The sequence below is a fragment of the Phyllobates terribilis genome, unplaced genomic scaffold (assembly GCF_046119375.1).
Source record: "Phyllobates terribilis strain yellow unplaced genomic scaffold, ASM4611937v1 Scaffold_11__3_contigs__length_659146591, whole genome shotgun sequence".
NCBI lineage: Eukaryota > Metazoa > Chordata > Amphibia > Anura > Dendrobatidae > Phyllobates > Phyllobates terribilis.
In genome coordinates this window covers 318,480,643-318,499,609 of record NW_027362771.1, presented here as the reverse complement: position 1 = coordinate 318,499,609, position 18,967 = coordinate 318,480,643, and the positions used below count along the sequence as shown (strand labels likewise).

Genomic DNA, 18,967 nt, shown 5'->3' with positions numbered 1-18,967 from the left:
ATACACTACATCACATACTGTTACGTTCTTCTTCGCTTTTAATAGAAAGTAAGATCCAATCTCTAGCCTCCAAATCAAAATCTGTATAGGACAGAAGAGACCTACAATGAGGGCTGAATACTGTACAGGATAGTAACTTGTCCCAGATGATCATCTAGTTCATATATCTATAATCCTGTAGTAAATCACTGTTGTGTGAATGACCGCTCATATATATCTACCTATTAATTGTGTTCTATCATATATTGTACTCGCAGATGGCCAGTGGCATGAGTAGGTAGATGCTACAAACCTTTCCCACTCCTTGTTTATTTTCCAAGTGCATCCACTCCAGCATCCAGTAGCATCGCAATGCTAATTGCCATTTAATAGCTCTGGACTGCCGTTTGGCTTCTTGCTGCATACCCAGCTATAATTATAATTGGCTTTGGTTGAATACCCTTCATTTTACCTATTCCAAGCTGAACTGTTGTGAGGCTGGAAATCTGTACTCTGTTCTTTGGCACTTTCTCACTCATGCTGATGTACATTCAAATTACCTCAAGCCTTTTTTTTCAATCTCTCATACAGTATTGTAGCTCCCTTTCTTGGTTTTAAACAAGCAAACATATTACACAATAAGGGCAGTTTCTAGTTCAGTCATTTGGGCGGACTCTTGTAATATAAACTTTGAGAGCCTCTAGTAACATCCATGCTTATGAATCAGTCCTAAAGGGAAGCTGTGATCATATATGCCATTTAATTGTCAACTAAGTGTTAAAAATCATGGTAGTATCTTTCTAAGGCCAAGTTCACACGTTAAGTATTTTACGTCAGTATTTGTAAGCCAAAACCAGGAGTGGAACAATCAGAGGAAAAGTATAATAGAAACACGTCACCACTTCTGCGTTTATCACCCAATCCTGGTTTTGGCTTACAAATACTGATGTGAAATACTGACCAAATACTAGTAGTGTGAATGTGGCCTAAAAATATAACTCAGAAATGGACTTTGGAGTATAAAGGAAAAAATAAGTTATAAAGTAGGTTATGGAACATGTAAAGACTGAAGGGAGCAGTCCTGATGGCCACATCTGCGGTGAATCGAAGTGCTGACATCTGCGCATGTGCCAGATGCCACTGGACATCATCTGTCGGAAAAGAATCAGTGCGTTCTCATACACATTAGATGGGGACCTTTGATGCTCTGCTGATCTCTAAATTAGAGGCCCTGCCAGCAGCTCTGAGTGCAGATTCCATCATTTTTTACAGGAAACAGCCCAGCATGCAGTGGTAGTTGCATACAATTTTTACCGAAACGTTAACATTTTTTAACATAGGAAACTGTATTTTGTCTTGTAAATTATAATAACTGCTGATGTGTAAAAACTGATGCCATATGAATAACTATACAGGTGAAAAATCGTCCTTTCTTTTTTTTCTTTTTTGGATGATTATCGGATGAGTTTTTATACGCTTGTGTTAACTTAGCCTTAAAAAGGACCTGTCACTTACTCAAATTGAGTCAAATACCTTGAACAGATTCCCGATCTCCAATGATTCTGCTGCTGCTTTCTATTTGGACTGCAATGCTCCATTGCAGATATATTCACATTTGTTTCTTCTGGATCACAGTATGTGAAATCTCTGCTTGCAGATCAGCTGGGCATCTTCAGAGTCTTCTCTAGCGGTGTGCTTTTTCAACCCTCCCTCCTAGATCCTGCCAATCACAGCTCAACAGCTGATCTATCATATCAGTCCCAGCTCAGGTGGACTACAAGCAGAAATTTCACACATTGCACTACAGAAGAAACAATTGTGAACATCTCGGCAATAGAGCGCCACGGCGCAACAAATGGAAAAGAGTGTCATTATCGAGGGAGCACTGAGAGTTTTACAAGGTATTTAACTCAAAATTTTTAAGCTAATGACCTTTCCTCATTTAAAGAAACATTTCCAATCATTTTTTGCAATCGTTAAAACTGTGCAAATGTGTTTGTAGTTGTAGTCCCTCCGGTTCTCTTCTCACTCATGTGACTTCTATTCTGACTTGCTGGTTACACTGGGCTCTGAGCCCATAAGTCGCTTTTACAATGTAGGTCTATGTAGCTTCTTTCTGATGTTCCATAGGCTTACATTGTAAAAGCCACTTCCAGCTCCCACATAAACCCTAGTGCGAGGTGAGCCGGCAGAATACTGTCCACATGACTTAGAAGAGGACCGGAGCGCTTCTGGAAACCAGGAAAGATGGCGATCAGTGAGTACATTAATGCACTTGCTCTACACTAGAAATACAATAACACAGGTTTAGCCACTAAAAAGTTAAATTACAAAGCCTCTCTTATTCATTGCAATGTAAAACTCCCCTAAAGCTCATAGCCTTTAGCAAATGAGCTGTATCTACTTTTATTCTAGACCCTAGTTATAAGAGATTGAAGGCCTCATTTGCACTTGCTTTGAAGGTGTTTCTAATGTAGTTGACTATTGTACTTTCTAGTATAATATACACTGCTCAAAATATAAAGGGAACACTTAAACAACAGAATATAACTCCAAGTAAATCAAACTTCTGTGAAATCAAACTGTCCACTTAGGAAGCAACATTGATTGACCATCAATTTCACATGCTGTTGTGCAAATGGAATAGACAATTGATGGAAATTATTGGCAATTATCAAGACACCCTCAATAAAGGAGTGGCTCTGCAGGTGGGGACCACAGACCACATCTCGGTACCAATGCTTTCTGGCTGATGTTTTGGTCACTTTTGAATGTTGGTTGTGCTTTCACACTCGTGGTAGCATGAGACGGACTCTACAACCCACAGAAGTTGCTCAGGTAGTGCAGCTCATCCAGGATGGCACATCAGTGCGAGCTGTGGCAAGAAGGTTTGCTGTGTTTGTCAGCGTAGTGTCCAGAGGCTTGAGGCGCTACCAAGAGACAGGCCAGTACACCAGGAGACGTGGAGGGGGCCGTAGGAGGGCAATAACCCAGCAGCAGGACCACTACCTCCGCCTTTGTTCAAGGAGGAACAGGAGAAGCACTGCCAGAGCCCTGCAAAATGACCTCCAGCAGGCCACAAATGTGCATGTGTCTGCACAAGCGGTTAGAAACCGACTCCATGAGGGTGGTATGAGGGCCCGACGTCCACAGATGGGGGTTGTGCTCACAGCCCAACACTGTGCAGGACGCTTGCCACAGAACACCAGGATTGGCAAAGTCGCCACTGGTGCCCTGTGCTCTTCACAGATGAAAGCAGGTTCACACTGAGCACATGTGACAGGCGTGACAGAGTCTGGAGACGCCGTGGAGAGCGATCTGCTGCCTGCAACATCCTTCAACGTGACCGGTTAGGCATTGGGTCAGTAATGGTGTGGGGTGGCATTTCTTTGGAGGGCCGCACAGCCCTCCATGTGCTCGCCAGAGGTAGCCTGACTGCCATTAGGTACCGAGATGAGATCCTCAGAACCCTTGTGAGACCATATGCTGGTGCGGTTGGCCCTGGGTTCCTCCTAATGCAGGACAATGCCAGACCTCATGTGGCTGGAGTGTGTCAGCAGTTCCTGCAAGATGAAGGCATTTAAGCTATGGACTGGCCCGCCCGTTCCCCAGACCTGAATCCGATTGAGCACATCTGGGACATCATGTCTCGCTCCATCCACCAACGTCACGTTGCACCACAGACTGTCCAGGAGTTGGCGGATGCTTTAAGGCCCCGTCACACTAAGCGACGCTACAGCGATCCCGACAACGATACGACCTGTCAGGGATCGTTGCTGCGTCGCTATGTGGTCGCTGGTGAGATGTCAAACAGTAAGATCTTCCCAACGACGCAGCAGCGATGCAGCGACCCGCAACGATCTGTATAACGATGCACGCCTATGTGTTTCTGTGTCTGAGTTGTCAACAAGGTCGTTGGTGAAGGTGTCAAACACACCGATGCATGCTACCCAGCAGGGCCTCAACAATCAAAGAAATGTCCAGACCATTCTGACACGACCAGCGATCTCACAGCAGGGGCCTGGTCGCTGCTAAGTGTCAAATGTAGCGAGATCGCTACTGAGGTCGCTGTTGCATCACAAAACTTGTGACTCAGCAGCGATCTCGCTAGCAATCTCACTTAGTGTGACGGGGGCTTTAGTCCAGGTCTGGGAGGAGATCCCACAAGAGACCATCCGCAACCTCATCAGGAGCATGCCCAGGCGTTGTAGGGAGGTCATACAGGCACGTGGAGGCCACACACAGTACTGAGCCTCATTTTGACTTGTTTTAAGGACATTACATTAAAGTTGGATCAGCCTGTAGTGTGTTTTTCCACTTTTATTTTGGGGGTGACTTCAAATCCAGGCCTCCATTGGTTAATAAATTTGATTTCCATTGATGATTTTTGTGTGATTTTGTTGTCAGCACATTCAACTTTGTACAGAACAAAGTATTCAATGAGAATATTTCATTCATTCTGATCTAGGATGTGTTATTTGAGTGTTCCCTTTATTTTTTTGAGCAGTGTAGTTTTAGTTCTGTGTGATGAAGAGACCCCCTAACTAATGATGGATAGTGTTGGAGAGGTGTGCACTCTGCTCTAATACTGGTATCTGTAATAACTGTGTACGTTTCACTTATATTTGGACGTTCTTTTGTGGCTTGTCAAGACGGCTTTAAATGTAAATAGGTGAAGTCGTGAAATACTTTCTTAGTAACTGGGGATAAGTTTGTTTAACCAATTATTCTTCAGGACTTGCTGCAAAAAGTTCCTCCACACAAGCAGTTTCCTATATAAGAGTGACCCGCTGCTTCCAATAACAATGTGAAATCCGCCAGCTTTGATTCAACAAGCATTAGGTTTGTTAAATGTTGAGGAAGCCCTGAAGGAGTAAATATTTATGGAGAGCTGCCATTAACATTTTAAGTGATTAAAGCTGACCTTGAATGTGTTTCTCTTGTCATTTCATAATGGCTGAACTGCGGCAACAGCAAAATACCTCTACAAAACTGACGGCTATCAAAGCTCCACTGTTCAGTCCTTCTGTCTTCACAGCAAACGCACAACTAATTTGGGTGCAATTTCCACTGTAACTTGATCAGACCACTTTCACAGAAAAACAGCTGCCCGTTAAAATGCCAGTTAAAATAGTGAAGGAAATTTGGTGTGAATCTTTGAGTCAAATATGAACATATTACTGTCTACTCTTAAAGGGGGTTGCATTTGTTAAGAAAAATAGATCTGTTTCTGTTCTAATAACCATGACATGGACCATGCGTAAGATTTGCACTGTTTCTGAGAAAAGTAGCATATCTTGTAGTAAAAACAAAACACAGGTCTGTTCACAAGTAAGATTTTTATTGTGTTTGATTTGCACGACCCAGTCCATCGACTACGTCAGTAATCTGTGGCTGCTGGACAGGAGCTGTGAGAACTGCTTCTTATCTGATGGTATCTGTGGCTTTTACTAATCGGCCTGGCGCTATGTCATCGTTACAGTGTGATGTACATGTTGCATCACACCAGGCCGACTTAATGAAAATAGGAATGGTTGGTGGCAGGTAGAAGGTGGTTATCAAGGTTCCCGTTCATCAGCAAGAGATTACTGACGTAGCTGTTGGATTGGGTTTTGCATATCAATACACACCAAATCTACACCTAGCACCTAAATATTATATTTATTCTAGTCATTATTTTAGTTAACAGCCTTCGGCTCGATTTTGAGCAACTTAATGGATGATTTTTCTGCAGGAAGATCGCTCATATGCAATCCTAGATACGTCCACCAGGGTCTTCTCCACTGTTTTCTTGATAGTATCAAGCTATCAGGTTGCTGGTCTTCCTCTTCATCTTGTTCCTTCTATTCTTCAAACCACGATGTCCTTCTCCAGTGATTGCTCTCTTCATGTGATGTATCCAAAGTAGGCAAGTCGTAGCTTGGAGGTCCTTGGAGTGACATACTAGTCAAGCCATTGTTCATTGTTTACATTGGCATTATTTAAGCTAGGTTGGGAAAATAATGTGGCATTTGTTATTGCATTAGCAAGTTGCAATGTTTGTGTCTAGGAACCAGTGTCCTAGTGACGGGTCAGCGCAATGACGAGTCCAAAAAGCTTCTGTTTCAAACCCTTCATGCACCCTCCTTTGTCTACTCTGCCCGTGTGTCCATGAGTCAATGAAGAAAAAAACAGATGCCTGGTAGGTATCAGGAGGTGCAGTTTTTATACTTCCAGGTATAAAGATAAGTTTCTATCTATACATGATCATCACTGACCGCTGAAGTGATTAACATGGATTATGTCATGATAATGCTTCACCTGTCTATGGCTGGAATATATCCTGCATGTAGTCACCAGGCAGTTTCAAGTGTACCAGTAATAGGGCAAACTTTTTTTTGATTATTTTATCCATGTAAATGGTTGACATATTACGGTGACCCCCCTCTCTGGGTCACGGTGTATGTCTATGAGCTAGAATAAAATTGGCTAAGTTTCTGGATGTCCCTGTATTACATGGATGGGCATTCATCTGAATACTACATTTCTAGATGCAGGGGAATTGCCTGGCTAGTCAAGTCCTTTCTTGAAAAAACTGACTTTGCAGAGGTGTTCTGATAAAACAAACACTTTTGAAAATTTGAGCTCATTCATTTATTGGTTTATCAAATAATTACTATCAGCATCTGTAGTCTTGTTGAAAGGAATAAACCATTTTTGACCAATCTTCTAATTTTCCTTTTTTTATAAAAAAAAATCGAACAAAAGGGGTTGTCCAGGACCTTAACAGTGATGGCCTATCCTTAGGGGTTCAGCGTGGGTTCTGGCTGCACAGCCCATCAGCGTGGGTTCTGGCTGCACAGCCCATCAGCGTGGGTTCTGGCTGCACAGCCCATCAGCGTGGGTTCTGGCTGCACAGCCCATCAGCGTGGGTTCTGGCTGCACAGCCCATCAGCGTGGGTTCTGGCTGCACAGCCCATCAGCGTGGGTTCTGGCTGCACAGCCCATCAGCGTGGGTTCTGGCTGCACAGCCCATCAGCGTGGGTTCTGGCTGCACAGCCCATCAGCGTGGGTTCTGGCTGCACAGCCCATCAGCGTGGGTTCTGGCTGCACAGCCCATCAGCGTGGGTTCTGGCTGCACAGCCCATCAGCGTGGGTTCTGGCTGCACAGCCCTTCAGCGTGGGTTCTGGCTGCACAGCCCATCAGCGTGGGTTCTGGCTGCACAGCCCTTCAGCGTGGGTTCTGGCTGCACAGCCCTTCAGCGTGGGTTCTGGCTGACTTGGCAAATATAAGAATTGAGCTAATTCTAGATACCTTTCCTAAAACCACTGTTTGTAATTAACAGGAACCTGTCAACTAGTTCTTGCTTCATGAACATCTGGCAGCATGAATCAAGGACTGGCTACCTAATTGTAGATTCCTATGTACTCCCCATCCAACTCCATGCATAGGCTGAGACGGGTCACTGAAGCAGACACCTGTCAATCAAGTGGAGAGAGGCAGGGAGAAGCTACTGTAACTGGGACCTGCCCTGAAGTCTGATCCACCTGTAGCTATTGAAAACTTTTTCTCTGAAACTTAGCAAATATGTACAGTTATGGAGCCTGTCCCCGGTTCATGCTACCTATGGTTCGGACAACATAAATCGTCTTGACGTTTTTTTTTTAAAAAAATGCCCGTGCCATTCCAGCAAACAGGGCTGTGGAGTCGGTAAGCCAAACCTTCGACTCCTCAATTTCCATGACAGACTCCAACTCCCTCATACACGGCTCATGTTTAAGTGATAAATTTACGGTAGGACACATTTTTCTCAGCTAAAAGTCTAGACCCTTAGATCAGGAATAGGACAGACATTTATAGGACATTTCATAACTTTCTCAAATTCTTATGAAAAAATATTCCTCACAAACTGTATTGAACTACTGTACCCAATTTATTATATATTTTAGGAGTCGGAATCAGTCCATTTTATACCGACTCCAACTCCAACAAAATGGGCACCGACTCCAACTCCACAGCCCTGCCAGCAAATACATGATTTTGGATTCCTCGTATGGTACTAAACTATACCATAAATATCATACCTAATTTGTAAAGGTAAGGCCGTATCTGCCTTCATAAAAATAATCCGATTACAGTATTTAATCCAGTCTTTATTCCGCCTCCCCATATGAAAACGCTGGTCAGTTTTTCAGAATGTGAGGTCAGCACAACATGCAGTATATGTTCTGCATCACATGGTGGCAGGATAAACTGGAAAATAAGAGATGTTTTCCTATCAGACACATTTTCAGTGGGTTACCTGTAATTCGCATGATTCATTAGTTTGAATGAGGACTTGCTGTTTTCTCCTTTGTTTGTACAGCCTGCTCAGATCTGTCAGGTGGGAGATATTCTGAATACAGTTCTGTCATAGCAAATTCCTGCTTATATTAACATCCTCTGTAGATGAGAGGAGATGCACATAATGGCCTGATCGTGACTGCCCACTGCTGTCATTTGTAAAATATGGCATCTGTAACATTATCCAGGAATTAGATGGAATCCTTTTTGAACTGTGACTCCTGATAGTTTTTATGTTCTGCCACATATACTGTATGAAGTATACTAAATGTTGACGGCATATAACGTTGGAGCAAGGAGAACTACGGCTTTCACTATAATAAGGCTTGTCTGACCAAGATTTGCCAGCAAAGTGACTTTGGCAAGAAGAAATTCCACGTGACCGTGAATGCACAACTCTACATTGGAGTGTCCAGCTCAAAATGTCAGCTTGTGTTGTAGGCTTTGGATAAATGGTGATTGTCTTGGTAAAATGTGGGTTGTGGTGCACCCTAAAGTCTGCATAGTTTAGGAGTATTCAGAATGTGGCATTTGGTCATTTGGGAAATCTGTTTTTTTTTTTTTTTTTTTTTTTTTTTTTTTTATATATTGGTAAATGACATCCTATTAATTATATGGCATTGGTTCATCATGACCGGAGCTATTCACTACGGCATTAATGAGAGGGCATGCTGGAGTCAGACGCCTCTATTAGTGCCTCGCCACAAATGTTACTTCAGTCAGGGACTGGAGTAAGATTTGAGTGTAAATAACACTGACTGTCTTCGTGAATTTGACAAGTGGGTATTGCCACACCTTTCCACCCGCTGCTCCGCCCTTTTGTCAGAGCTGAGTGAAAATGACCCTAGATAGAACACAATAAGTTGTAAAATTTTAGCGCAGCCTTGTTTTGCGCTCAAAGTTAGCAACATTTCATAGCTCTTTGCTCCAGAATTATGGGGCCTTTGTTTTAAGAAATTGTTCTATATTTCCTTTAATCTCGCACCTTAAACTTTTAGATTCTGAAGCTTCCTGCCCTTGTGAGGCAGAACAAGCTTCCCCACTAGTTAAGACTAAAGAAGCAATCATTTTAGGGGTGTCTTTGGGCCTGCTAAGTATCTAGGACTGGTTATATATGGATTAGTGGGGCAAAGAATGATGTGGATGATTGCTCACTGTACGCCTGTGTCTATACATTATCGGCATGTCATCACTTTAAGTTTTCAAGTTCACTTCTTAGCACTTCTATGAGAAATACACTACTTGTGAAGGTGTGTTTGCTTTGTAGGCAATTATGTTTGACCTCCATTGATCATAGGGCAATGACATTTCCTATCATAGGATCCTTACCACCCTGTTAAATGCAAGGACCAAGTTCCTTTTTGGCTGTTCTATGCTGATCAACACCAAGGATCCTCTTTATTCTGATAACCAGCCGTAGTCTTGGTAGGCTGAACTTTCGTAAACTTTGATATGTTCTCACTTATTATGGTAGAAAAAAAAACTACTTTAATGTTATATTGATAAATCTGAGCATGACATTTGGTCAAGTAAGCCTGGTATAATTCTAATCTGTTTTCTGGTCACTGTATGCGGACTGTCATTTTCTCAAATAAGATCTCTGTAAAGTGGAAATATAAGTGAACATTGCCTGCCTGTTCGTTTCTATGCTCGACGTATTTTTCAGAGAGCGTTCTTAGCAGCTGGGGTCCTGTAGACATTCATTTGTGCAATGTAATATTGTGTAACTGACTGAGCTAGCATTTCTCTGACGGCTGCTGGGCTTATAGCTTGTTCTCCTATGAAAAACTGAATGTTTCCACAAAATGGCAGATTTCATGTAATTAGCATGGGTTCTTTGTTTGGGACACGTTCATTTTTACAATAATGCAGAAATCTGGGTAATTCCCAAAGAATTTGTTCACTTTTTCTATTTGCAATTGTACTTTAGTACAAAGTACGCAGAGAAATATGTAACCAGCTTATTTATTAAAGGTTATGTGCAACTCAGAAATGAATCCTGGTCCATACCTTTTTGGATGCTTTTAATGGAGGCACTTCGTCCCTTTGTGTTCATGTTGATTTGCTTCTATGTTGACGTTCATATGTGAGGTGAATTTGTGCATCTTGAAACAAGCTTCGATGTGGTAAATGGATTTCCTCATGTACTTACTGAAATCTTTTTTAAAATATTATTGATCAGGACCTGAGATTTCATTAATGCCAACCATTTTCCCGTTCTCTAGTCCCTTTAAAGAGAGTGAATTCTGGAACATTTTGAAACTACATAAGTGACACACTATATATCTGGAGACCACGTCTTTTTATGTAGCAGTCAGGTTTCTATTCTCAAAACACTTTATAGTGACGGATAAGGCCATACAAAACTTATTGCAGTGGTTTATTTGTGATGATCCATAATTCTTTTGATTTATCACTGGTGGCCCCTGAATGTCTTCATGAATTTTTGGGTATGAGGTCTTACAACCATCCATTCTCTACATCCATTTGATCTTGTACAGCACAGACCCCCATGGGACCACAGCCACTGGTCTCCCGGTTTAATGCAGTGAATATTTGAAAGTTGCCAGCGCTCACAACATTTCAGGGGCTATAATAAGGAGTTGAACCTTGAATGCAGTTAAAAAGGTTGTGACCAGACTCACGACGGTATAGTGAAAGCATCAGGGTGTTGTGTTTTTATGTCTGCACATGGTTTGCTGTATTGTGACCCCTGTGCAGTTACATAGTGGAAGCTAGCGATTGTATATTGATACATTGTGCTCCCCCTATTCTAAAAATTGGAAAACTGCTTTGTATTTACATCCACTTGGTTCACTCTTAGAGGATATTTAAGGCTACGTTCCTACTATCAGTGTTTAAGTTTTTGACGCTGCAGAATTTCTGCACCTTAGTTTACTTGCATTTTTACATTGCGTTTTTGCGAGCATTTTTGACGCTGCATTTTTTATCTCTGTTTTGTGTGTCATGCTTTAAATAAAACTTCCTTGTATTGACACATGGTGTGGATTACATGCATTTTTGATGCGTAAACGCACTAAGAACGCATGTGCGTTTTTTTACTTGCAGATTTTCCATATCTAATGCAAGTCTATGGGGAAATTCCGCACAGAAAACTCTGCGTACCCACAACAGAAATTGACATATTCATCTGTATGCTCTTATGACAGCTCACTGTGCCTTCACTGACCTGCCTCCTATTTTACCTAACCCCGCACTACTAGAGGCATTATGTAAGATAGGAGGCAGGTCGGTGAATGATCAGTGAGCTGCATAAGAGCATACAGATGAATATGTAAGCAGAGCATCAGATAGAGCGCCCCCTACAGGCTGCCCCGAAGCACGGGCATATCATTATCTCCAAACTGAAAGTAAAGATTACACAAGAACCACAGGACAGATTTTATCAACCTAGGTATCATATTAATCAGTGTAATGTCACCCACTTGACAGTGTATGTAGTTTACTGAGCACAATCCTGCTGACAGGTGCACTTTAAATGATGACAAAAAAGTGGGTTTCTGTTTCAAGTTTAGATAGATATTTTCTTGAATTTAGGTATATTGAATTCATGTGTAATTAGCCAGGAGAAACCTGTAAATAATAATAATAATAAAAAAATAAAAATAATAATTATGTTAGACCATCAGTTTATGGTCCCTTTGCAAATTATGGTAGCTGTAAGAAATGTTTGAAAAGACAACCGGCCAGTGCTAATATAGCAATAAACAATCCTCGGTTTGGGTTGGAAATAATTTAGATTGTGTGAAAATGTTCTTCCAAAGCCTAGATACACTTTTCGAGTATTACTGTCAGATTAGTCTTTACGGCATATCACAGTATATGCCATAATTGCCTGATAAGTCTGGGTCCCACCACAGCACTTGTTGTATGGATAATGCCAAGGGTGCACTTAGCAGTGGGGGATTTCCTAATGCCTGGAACTTTTCCAGAGCAGTTCTGGGGGAAAAAGTAAAGGCTGAATTCATTCTTCTATTACAACCTTTCAATTTGATATTCTATTATGTATAAAATGAGAGCTGTGAACATCCCCATGACGTGAAAGCTGCCGAAGTAAAGCACTTCATTAGGGTTTAGGGGCCCTGGAGCGTGTTTTTAAATCTTTATAAAAGCCATTGAAATGCTCCTGTCCCATCTGGTAAGGTGACTATTGCATACAGGCAGGATAAATTGAGAGTTGTCCATGAAAGCTTGCACATGTGCAGTGCTCATTCTGTCTTGATGTTGGTGGCCACCACACCTTGACATTTAGGAGACTCCATCTCATTAGTTTACAGTGTGCACTCAAACTACATTTAAGCCCTGGTTTTTTTATACAGTTGTTGACTATTAATCGCCAAAAGATGCTTGGGAAATCTCTTGACAGACTCATCCTATTCACTTCTATTGTAAAACCACATTGCTGTTTATGTGTTTAGACTTTTGATCGTATTTCATCTGCTTCAGGTTCTGAAAAATGCTTGGAGTAAAAGTGCATGTCATTTCTTTGAAGCATCTCTTGATGGACAATGCGCTAAACTGGGCGCTATCCAGTCAAAAGGTAGCAAAACAATTGTTTCAGGAAGCGCTTGAGAAACTCTTCAGGAAACTGAAAACTCCTCCAAAAGCTCTCCAAAGAAGTAGCGTTTTGAAGCACATACCATTGTACCATTGCCCAGCTCAAACTTTAATTCGGTGTAGACCAGCTTGTTACAGAAAGGTACCGTTTTTTTCGGACTATAAGACGCATCCTCCCCCCACCCCCCATTCTAATTTGGGAGGAAAATGGGGGGGGTGCGTCTTATAGTCCGAATGCAGGCTTACCGGTGGGTTGTGGCGATGGTGGAGCAGGGTCCCTTCCGCACACACGCCACCAGAGGCGGCCATTTCCCTGAAGCCCACGACTTCAGGACATTGGCTGCTGGAGACGGCGCATGTGCAGATTGAGATCTCAGCCCAGTAGATGGTAACACTGTGACTTTATTCTGTTTCCTTTTTAGTAGCTTTAAAAGGGATTGTCCGGTCAAAAACGATAAGTCTGCAGTCACTCTGTGTGCCTGCAGACTTATGAATCTCCCCAGCGCTCGCACTGTGCTCTGTGGGGATTCGCCGGTTTCTGACCCAGGAATGGAGGGTATGTATGTGTTGTACATACCCCTGGCCAGTGGGCGTGGTCTCACTCTCCATACACTCGTATGGAGAGCGAGTCTGCACCTTGTAGTATGACGCGCCCATCTGTGTCACTAGACAGGCGTGGCCTCGCTCAATACTAGTGTATGGAGTGAGGCGGCGCCAACTGGCCAGGGGTACATACATACCCTCCATTCCCGGGTCAGAAACCGGCGAATTCCCACAGTGCCTGTGCTGGGGGGGATTCATAAGCCTGCAATCACACAGAGTAAATGCAGACTTGGACCGGACAACCCCTTTAACTCGTACATTTATAAATAAATAAACTTGAACCTCCATTTCTTTTTTCTTGTTTGACTTTTGTCTTTTCAATGCAATGTCATGCATGCTATGCTACAGTTGGTTGTAATATCGAAAACTAACAAAAATCTAGTAAAAAACAAATAGCCCAGTCCTTAAGGAGTTAAATTTTGTGTGCAAATAGTTTGAATTCAGTATAACGTGTCACTAACTAATGTTCTACCTGTAGCTGAAATGCCGCAGTATGGCAGTCCTTCATGCAGGCACTTGGTGTACCTATCACCAATCTGGGGCTGCCATTTTTATAGATGATTTATTTAAATCTAATCGAATAACAAAACCCTTCATTACGGTCCTTTAATATCGCAGAAAGGGACCGATTTTCTATCAGTCAGGCCTGAGCTTATGTGTTCTGAGATCCCGGTTTGCGGAGCCGGATCCCTCAACCCTCCGCGGCCGCTCTTGCAGTGAAAGCTCACTCTTTGCACTAACCCAACGCTGCCACATACTTTTATTAAAGCTGTTACTGAATGGTAACTACTTCAATTATATTATCGTTCAATAACCGCTTAGTGGAGTATGCTTTAGCACTGGGTTATCTCACTCCAGCGGCTGCATAGGGTGGTGGAAGCCCGTTGTTTGGTCGTGACACCTGTCGGTTTGTGTCGCTGCTACATCGCAGCGCAAAACAAGTGACTTGAGTTACATTGAAAACTTAGGGGTACTTCAGCAAGCAAGTCTCAAGAAGTCCAGCCGTGTCGTGTTTTTTGCGGCTTGCCTGTCGCAGTACCCTGGGATTGCAGTGTGACCCCATTCCCTTGTATTGCACTGAGATATAGCAGCAACACCTAGCAAAGCTTGGCTGCATGACAGGTGTCGCGCTCAAAGTCGCCGTGTAGCTCCAGCATTAACCACAATTTTGATGCTGATCAAACCTGTATAACCTTGTATTTCTTTTTTTTTTTTTTCCGCTCCCAAACTATTCTCTTCTAGCTGTTGTAACTTGTCCCTAGCCTACGCCTTTCATCGTGCTCGGTGTTTGATTGTGGGTAGTACAGTGTGTGTTGTCTGTGAAGGCAGCAATTACAGCACCAGACGATACTAGCAACAGTAAATAAAGGCAGTGTATTAAAAGAGAATTGTGTCAGCTTTAGTTCTCCTTTTACATAAGCCTGGCAACATGAAAACTGAGCTGCAGAGTTGGAAATCGTGACAAGATCAAATGTCACACCTTAATGTCTTTTCCACAAATTATGTCACCATAATTCCGAAGCATGGTAGAACACGATCCAATGTTTGCTAAGAGCTGGAGACCAATGTGTCAAGTGTCGCAAGTCATTGTGATATTTTTTTTGCACAAACTGTGAATTTTTGTGCATTAAATAAATAGTTGCAACATAAATGTAAATTAATTAGAACAATTCCTGGAATTCACATATAATGTACATCCCTGCAATAAATACCCCATACATTACAATCGCGGGATGCATTGTGTGATATACATATGTGCCAGACTATGAAATGACCATTCGGTAAACTAATCATAACCCCAAACAAAAAAACCCGAACATACAGGTCATAGTATGCAAGAATAAAGAATTAGCCAAACATTGTGTTAGACTAAAAAACCTTTATTACAAAAATCAATAGGTTCTTGGTGGCATTAAAGAAAAAGTGCATACACGGATCTATAATAAACACATAACTTTGCACTTGTTTTTACTTATGCATTTTAAGTGGTGGGTGTAATACAATGTACAGCCCATATTGCATCTGCAGCATCAATGTACCATGGTGTAATTTGGTCCAGTGTCTCTGTTTGTATTTTACATTAAGACATTATGTGTTTATTATAGATCCGTGTATGCACTTTTTCTTTAATGCCACCAAGAACCTATTGATTTTTGTAATAAAGGTTTTTTAGTCTAACACAATGTTTGGCTAATTCTTTATTCTTGCATACTATGACCTGTATGTTCGGGGTTTTTTGTTTGGGGTTATAAATGTAAATTATTCTACCTTTTTTAAGATAGCCGTGACCAGTCTAGATTTTTTTTCCTTTTATATAGAAATGTAATCATAAGCATATTGTATTTCACATCAAAAGGAAATCCTCATCCCTTTTTTGTCATTTTTATGTTTTGGCTTAGGCACAAAAAAAATTATGTAAATACCTAAGCCAAATTTATCAATGTTTTACTCAAATTACTACATGTAGTTATTGTTAATGTGACAGTCTAAACAGGCTGCTGTTCACTCGACAAATGAGCAAAATGCTCCATGTTGGGTGAAATTACCTTTTAGGTTTACACAAAAGATCATTGTTCTCAGCACCGCATCATCGTTTGTCAACAGGACCTGCGCTGTTGAGACGAATGGCAGCCTAAGTGCACTGAACGATCTATTATATCTCATACCTATTATAGATTGGTCAGTGCACATCTGAAGCGTGGTCGGCCGTCTAAATAGGCTATTAAATTACTGCCGAACAGCTATCAAGTAGCTGATCAGTGCCGCTGGGCAACTGATGTACATGGCCCCTTACTCTATACACAACCTAAAAAGATTGATTTATGTCTAGATTGAGTGTTGAGCTGTAACATCTAATATTGGTGGTTGCAGGTATTCACAATTCATTTTATGGATGGATTCTGTTTTTTTGTCACCATCTACAATATGGAGTTGCTTGAGCCTCATTGGTTATAGTCCTTGTGAAAATTTGTAACCATCCTAAAGAATAAATGTTGTTTTCATTTTTATTTAATTTATCAATCGTACACATAAAAATAAGCAACTTTGTAATATATTTTACCAGCGAAATCTTGTTCTTTCTACTTCTGGACTGATATTCCACTCTCCAATCATGGGTAAAATTTGTAAAATCTGTATTCAGTGAAGAAAGATTTTCCCATTAGTGAATCAGGAGATGACATTGGTTGCTTGTAAAATTGTATGGAGACAGGAGGGAGAAGAATAACTGAAAAGCTAAAGGCAGACAGACATTCTGCTTCAAGTTCTCCTGAAATAGTCAGGTAAGTGCACACACGTTGTGTTTTGCTGCGTATTTGCAGCAGATTTTTATATAAATTTTCAGCTGCGTCTGGCAGTACCAGCAAAGTGTATGAGAAACCAGAATTCACTGTTCCCACATGCTGCTTTTTTGTTTGCTGCGTATTACGCATGTATTTTGTCGCGTATTTTGCTGCATTTTTCACCCATAGGAAGTAATGGGTGGTCAAAAATACGCACCAAAATATGCAGTAAATACGTGCATTTTTGATAACTTTTCTCTGGCAGGAGATTGGCTGTATCAAAAACGTGCGTATTTACTGCATATTTTGGTGCGTATTTTTGACCACCCATTACTTCCTATGGGTGAAAAATGCAGCAAAATACACGACAAAATCCGTGCGTAATACGCAGCAAACAAAAAAGCAGCATGTGGGAACAGTTAATTCTGGTTTCTCATACACTTTGCTGGTACTGCCAGACGCAGCTTAAAATTTACATAAAAATCTGCTGCAAATACGCAGCAAAACACAACGTGTGTGCACTTACCCTTAGGGTTAGTGCCCACGATGTAGATTTGATGCAGAGCGGTTTTGCCTCTCTGGCTGAAAAAGACGCATGCAGATTTACATGCTTTTTTTCTACCAAGGAGAAGCATTATTTCAGCGTTTTTACATCCTTTTTCGCATGCGTTTTTCAAGCACTTTTCCAAGCGATTTTGAGCATCACTTGGAAAAGTGCTTGACAAGTTGGTCACACTATATAAATCCATGCAACTGGCATGGATTTATATTGTGTGACCAACTTTGATGCTTTAAATGCTGCATCTATAGTAAAAAAAAAAAAAAAAAAAGAATTAAAAAGTTAAAAATAAAAAACTCCTGTATACTCACCTCTCCGGTCTCCTCCCGGCCGCATCCTCTCTCCTCGGCGTCCCGCGGTGTACTGGCAGGACCTGCGGTGACGTCATTTAGTCAGCTGATGGTCACGCGACCATCACCTGACCGCTGACGTCAGCGGTCGCGTGAACATCAGCTAATTAAATGATGTCACCGCAGGTCCAGCAGTACACCGCGGGACGCCGAGGAGAGAGGACGCGGCCGGGAGGAGACCGGAGAGGTGAGTATACAGGTTTTTTTTAATTTTATTTATTTTTTTCACCACGTGGTAGCCGGGATGAAGAGGAGTTGTAGTCGCCTCTTCATCCTGGGTACCACACGCACCGCGATTACGCTGCAAATTCGCGGCCATTGAATTTAATTGAAACGCAGCAAATACACATATACCTGTGGGTTTGCTGCGTTTCAATGTTCCTCAATGGCCGCGAATTTGCGTCGTAATCGCGGTAGAAATGCTCATGCTGCGTTTTGCAATGCGAATTTGGTGCGCTAACTAGCTCATCATGTGCACAGCACATTCGAATTCACATTGCTTTGCATGTCAGACAGTTTTACAAGCGCTTCCGCGGCTGTAAAAATGCCTCAAGAATGCTATGTGGGCACATGGCCTTACCCTTACTGTTCCCCACTTCAGCAAATGCTATCTCCTTTTTCAGTAATGGCAAAGTCTGTATTCACTGATGGCATATTTTACCCATGAATTGAGTATTAAAGATTAGTTCAGGAAGAGAAAGAATAGATTTCTCTAATAAGATGCATTGCAAAGTTTCTTATTTTGATGTACGGTATTGATTTATGGGGAAAGATATTAAAACAACAGGTACTCTTTAATTTATCTCAAAATTTGTCTAAACCCAGTAGCTTGGGCAAGTAGACAGAAAAAAAGTAAATTATGTTGTGAAGCCAGAATTGGTGCAACATATTTCTCTGACATATGGCGCCGCCCCAGCCAGCTTGTCCCCACACTGCCCTAGATGATTGACAGGTCTCTCCCATGTGAGTACATGGGGTGAGACATGTCATTCACCTGCAGTGCCGCAGGGTGGCTGCTGCAGCTTGGGACCGCACCGGACTAGTCTAGTCTTTCCCTATATTTCCTAGCCGGCTCTTTAAACTGTTTTCTTTTGAAATGCTCCTGTGCAGCCAGGCTCTGATTCATGCTGCCTGGTGGACTGGGTTCACAACATAATTGACTCTTTTTGTGCTTCCTTGCCTAAGGCTACTGGGTTTTGACAAATTGTAGGATAAATAAAAGATAGTTAAAGAAGTATTCTCAAGTTGTTTCATTGCATTAGTTAGTTAGAACACATACGTGTAACACGGATGT

At 41.8% G+C, this 18,967-nt stretch overlaps 1 protein-coding gene across 2 annotated transcripts in view; it reads left to right on the top strand.

The window, feature by feature from the left end:
• SND1 (staphylococcal nuclease and tudor domain containing 1) overlaps positions 1–18,967 on the top strand; it is a 693,764-nt gene that overhangs the window by 78,782 nt on the left and 596,015 nt on the right. The gene's annotated exons all lie outside the window — the stretch shown is intronic.